Source organism: Lontra canadensis, unplaced genomic scaffold, assembly GCF_010015895.1.
Source record: "Lontra canadensis isolate GAN:19392208 unplaced genomic scaffold, GSC_riverotter_1.0 scaffold112, whole genome shotgun sequence".
NCBI classification, from domain to species: domain Eukaryota; kingdom Metazoa; phylum Chordata; class Mammalia; order Carnivora; family Mustelidae; genus Lontra; species Lontra canadensis.
Genome location: NW_022631106.1, coordinates 5,134,205 through 5,140,204, shown reverse-complemented (window position 1 = coordinate 5,140,204; position 6,000 = coordinate 5,134,205).

Sequence of the window (6,000 nt, the reverse complement as noted above, 5' to 3'; positions counted from 1 at the left end):
GAAGGGTCAGTTTACCTCACTCTGTAGGCAACAGTGAGTCTCCCTTCAGGTCTCAAGAAACCAGCCCGTAGGATTCACGTTGGAACATTTGAAAGCCCTTGACATTCATACGAGATGACCATCATAAATCCCAAGGACCCCATATTGAGAATGCCACATTTTTGTCATTTCACTCATAAAGTTTATTTAATAGTAACACGGTGTGACTTTAATGACAGCAAATGTGATTTTCAGGAGTACAATGGCAACGAATGGGCCACTAGAATCTGACCTTTGCCAAGCAAATGTCTGCTAGCCCATTACTCTCTCATTGGGAGACTCTAGCTCATCCTTCTTTGTAGAAAAAGTAAAAACTTCAACATTTCAGAGACCTTCAAGAACTACACCATAAATGCTTCCTGGAGCATGCCAGTGGCCTATTTGCAGCAAACTACATCATCCTTCAGGACAAGACTTACACAGTTTTTTGATCTGCTGATGATACCTGGCAAAATGTCTTGGACTGGGCAAGTATTACCTAAATACTCATCAGGTAAATTTAAAAGTGAATGAATCAATGAATTTATCTATAAGATGATGGTATGCACCATAGTTGTTCTTTGCATCAACTCTCTGGAGTGATTGAAAGCATTGAAAAAAATAGCATTGTTGTACCTTACAAAAAGCCTAGATCCAGGTAACCCCACTATTTAATCTAAATCCCTTTTGTGAAAATATGCTTCTACTAGCCAATGTGATTTAATTGATTCTAATATATTTCATCATCCAGTATATTTGAGAATAAAGTACAAGCATCGATACTAAATAAAGCATCATTAACAAAATTCACATATATCCGGAACATCATAACATATAACATCGTTTATAGGGTTGTGGATTTGATGGTTTTGAAATAATTTTAAAATCTGACCCTTTGAGGGGCGCCTGGGTGGCTCAATGGGTTGAGCCTCTGCCTTTGGCCCAGGTCGTGATCTCAGGGTTCTGAGATCGAGCCCCACATGGGGCTCTCTGCTCGGCAGGGAGCCTGCTTCCCACTCTCTCTCTGCCTGCCTCTGTGTCTACTTGTGATCTCTCTCTCTGTGTCAAATAAATAAATAAAATATTTTTTTAAAAAATCTGACCCTTTGAATGCTGAAGTGCAGTGCAATAAACATTGAGTGGTCTCCTGTTAAATTGTTTCAAATTTTTAAACCCAATCATTACTTAAATTAGGAATCACATGTTTACATACAATTACTATATATTAATTTGCTCACATGCCTTCTTACCAGAGAAATTAATAGTTAAAAAAACTTTATATCTCTTCCATATAGTGATTTTCTGGACATTCTACATCAACCAAAAGTGATGATCCATATTTTTTTTAATCAATGATAAGACTACTTCAAACACCATGACATTATCTCAATCTTGACGATGTCATTATAAGGAGAAGGGAGTTGAGGAAAATTGGAGGGGGAGATGAACCATGAGAGACTATGGACTCTGAAAAACAATCTGAGGGTTTTGGAGGGGCGGGGGGTGGGAGGTTGGGAGAGCCTGGTGGTGGGTACTATGGAGGGCACGTATTGCATGAAGCACTTGGTGTGGTGCATAAGCAATGAATTCTGATACTCTGAAAAGAAATTTTAAAAATTAAAAAATTAAAAAAAAACTAAAAAAAAAAACAACAACTAAGAATTCTTGAAACAGTACCACGAACCAACTTCTTTTTCTACAGTTAAGTAGTACTTATATATAACTTAATAGGGTTTTCTTTTCTTTTACTTTATTTTTTTTTAAGACCTCATTTATTTATTTGAGAGAGAGAGAACACAAGCCGGGGGTGGGGAGGACAGATGGAGGAGAAGCCTCTTCCCGCTGAGCAGGGAGCGCAACTCAGGGGCTCAATCCCAGGACCCCGGGATCATGACCTGAGCGGAAGGCAGCCACTTAACCAACCGAGCCACCCAAGTGCCCTGGGATTTGCTCCTCTTTTCCATATTTACAACATGCAGGTGTCTCCTTACTGCCCTGAAGCAAAGTGGTTTTATGTTCACAGATTTTTCACTATCCAATGGGCCGGGATGGGTGTGGAAGAGGAAGGCTTAGAGAGCCAGCAGGAATCCTTCTTGGGGCAGGTTTCCAAAGTCAAGACAGGGCCCAGTTACCTCAGCTCCACCAAAAAGACTTAAGGTTAAGGCCAGGAAGACAGAAGTGGGCTGGGGGGAAATATGACGGTGATGGAGATGCTTTAAGTCTACACATGTAAAGAACCTCACTGAGTCAAAAGGACCAAGCAAAATGATGGAGAGCAGGCAGATGTAGGGCTGCAGCCCATGGGGCAGAGGGGAGGTGAGGCTTACGGTCAGACCAGCAAAACCCAGTGGACCCAGCTGCTGCTCCTTCCCTGAACAGCTTACTTGGGCTGCTCCCCCCAGATAAAGGTTTGCCTCTGCCAGACAAGGTTACATTTTATAGGGAAGAGACACTAATGCTTACAATAGAATTATTCATAGAAATTTTGTGATCATTTAGTTTACATTACTGATTAATTTATATTATTACATATATTTAATTTAATTTATATTATATTACTCTACTGCATATATTCCTTTATTACCATCAAACAACTATAGCAACTGTGGTACTCGTTTATTTACTTTGTCTTTATCTGTGTGTATTTAAATATTTGCAATCACATTATAAGTACATGTTTACTTAATATATATTTTTAAATATTTTATTTATTTATTTGACAGAGAGAGATCACAAGTAGGCAGAGAGAAAGGGGGAGGCAGGCTCCCCGCTGAGCAGAAAGCCCGATTTGGGGCTTGATCCCAGGACCCTGAGACCATGACCTGAGCTGAAGGCAGAGGCTTAACCCACTGAGCCACTCAGGTGCCCCGTACCTAATATATTTTAAATGGTACTCATTCAATGTATCATCTTAGTAGTATCACCGGCCTTAGCAATCAGATCCCAGTATCAGAGGCATCACCAATATTTATAAATGATGAGATTTCCTTGTCTGGCTTCCCATGTGTGCTCTTTTCTTCCATCCTTGCCCTCCGAACTGGCCTGTGTGCTCCTCTGTGTGTTTCTCACTGTCAGTGCTATAACAGTGAGCTAAGAGGCTAGTTGGTCCCGATGTCTTTCCTCAATTTCACAGCCTCTGTCTTATATTCGCTGATATCAAATGTCTCCTTCTTGCTTTGGATTACTATGATTTCCTAATTTCCAGCACCGTTTCAAGTTCCTTCTCTGCACCTTGTTCATAATTTTTTTTCATGTCTGAAAAGGCAGGTAGTAGGAGATTTTGTGCAAATTAATACCAGGTCCTTGAATCATGCGTCCTGTTTTGGTGGACTACCTGACCAGTGCTCAAAGTGGAGCCCTTTCCATCTCTTTCAGGATCCCCTTCCAGGAGCAGCTAGTCTGATTCTGAATTGTACCTGTTTGTTACGGGGTCACATAGATTTGCATTTAAGAATCCATTTCTTTAGATCACCTAGGATTTTGTTCCTCCAGCCAGTGGAAATAGCTTCCTTTGTTGATGCATATCCTAGTTGACTTGAGTTCAATAAATATTTACTGAGCACTTAATCCGTGCCATGAAGGAATAGGTATATGCAAATTAATAGGACAAGCCCCTACTTTCTTGGAGCCTAGGATCTACTGAAGATACAGACATATAAAGACATAATGTTTTGCAGGATTGTGCTGGATCAAATTCTGTATTTGAGGTGAAGTTTAAAGCAAGGGGTCAGAAAACCCTGATTCAAATTGTGACATTGTTGCTTTGAAATGTAAACTATTAGTTCTCTTAACTACTTTCATATTAATTTCTTTGCATGCCAAACTATCATACCAATGCTTGCCTCATAAAAATATTATAAAAATGGATTGAAGAAATTCATGCGAAGTAACATTTATAAGTATTTAACTGTAAAGGGGTTGTTACTATATGACAGCCCGTGTTTCTAAGTGATGTGATTGTATTACTGTTTCTATAGAGCCACTGCCCTCCAGCCCAGCACCAGCAGGAGCACACATGTATTTGACAAGTTGGAAGCATTGCTTATCACAGAGCGGGGAGAATGCACATTACAGGACGTTCTTCAGTAAAAAGGTAGTAGAAAGGACCTATTGTAGGATTTGAGTTTGTGTTGGATGACATTTGGTGTTGTCTCTGGATGGGGTGCTATTGGGAATCATAGATAATTTTTGTAATTGGGTATCTTAATAAATCTTATCTAGAAGGAGGAACAACTGGCATCAAGATAAAGTGTTGTTGCATTTAATCGCTCAAAAAGTGGTGGTCGGGGCAGGTTTCCAGAAAGGAGCAGGGACAGTGTTTGGTCATCTGTGTGGTTTAGACAATGTTTGTGACTTTGTCTGTGTTCAGCCATGACTAAGCAGTGATCTCGTTTTGGTCTTCGTTCATCACAGAGTGGCCTTGTCTGGTGCAGATGAAATTGTTTATGTTCAACAGAAGAACACCAAGATCTGCCTGTGAGTGCCAGGCCAGCTCCTGGATGCCAGGGGCTGTTTTTCTCTTTCCTGATGTAAATATGTGTGTGTGTGCGTGTGTGTGTGTATACTAATATCTAGAAGCTCAGTGTCAACTTCAAATTCTGTAAAAGTGAATAAATTAAAGTCTCAACATATTTTCATTAATAGAGATGAAATCCTTTTCATTAAAAATAAAGTCTCACCAGCTCTTTTTCATTTGTATTTATATATGCTTCCTTCTGTGTATTCAGTTTAAGGTGAAACATCATAATGTTGGAAAATAACAACAAAAAAGTATGACTATTAGACACATACATATTTTATGAAAGAATAACCAAGCATTAAAATAATTAGACAAAAGTAATCACTTTCTTCCAGAAAAGAAAAAAATTCTAAACTTCTGTAAGATGAAAAAAAAAATAAGCAAAATTTATATGGATGTTTTCCTGAGTTCAAGGTTTGATTATGTTTTGAGCTGTCCTGCCTGCCCAGTGCCAAAGAGAAAGAGAGAGAGAGAGAGAAATTATATTTACAGGGCAAAGAAGAAATAATTATTATTTCCCAAACATATTTATTCCAATATGTAGCACTGAAGGAAGCTTCTTAGACAACCCAACAAATCATCCTCATTCTCAGCCATGCTTGCATTTTGCATGGAACTATCTATGCCAAATGGTCATTTTTCTCACATTTATTATGTTAACAGGATAAATGCCAACATTTGTCAACATCTTGTAAATGATGAGTCTTAATGAGGCAAGCTACTGTTTCACTCCTCTGAGGAATTTCATAGCAGAATAAGCAAAATATCAGGTTAAAGCAAGTGGGAGGGAATCCCAGAGAGCAAACCTTTTCTATGAATGTATATTCCTTGAGGTTTTGCTTAAGAGTGTGTTCTAGGATCCAGGCCAATTTGGCCTAAACCTTTATACAACATTTTAATTATATTTTTAACAAATCCTGCAAAATGAGGTTCACGTGTTGATTCAGCCAAAAAAAATAAAAAAAAAAAAAAGGGAAAAAAAAAAAGCAGTATCTACCAGCTAAACAGAATGCAAGAGAGAGGGAGTGACTTGGAGATGTTGCCAAAAACCAGTGACTACAGTGTTTTTTATAATAGCAGGCCATGTTCTGTTCACACTGGGGTAGGTCTAAAGACTGATGGAAGATATATTCTTGCTCTAGAACAAATGAATCAGCAAGTTTTTATTTAACACATGTGTGCTAGACAAGTTTTATTTAACACATGTGTGCTAGAAGTAGAAAATGTAGCATTTACCAAAACCTTGTTTACAGCATGAGGACTTGAGGCAAGACAAAGTTTAAATAAGGTATCGCTTATGCTGGCCAAGGGAATGAGACTGTATTTTTTTACAGGCTCTGTAATGAGCCTGAACTTAATACAAGATTATGGTCAAATGTCATAAGTTTGGGGGTCAGAAATATTAAGTGCATGTTTAAGTTCTGACTCCACTGATTATAAACTATATACCCTTGGACAAATCA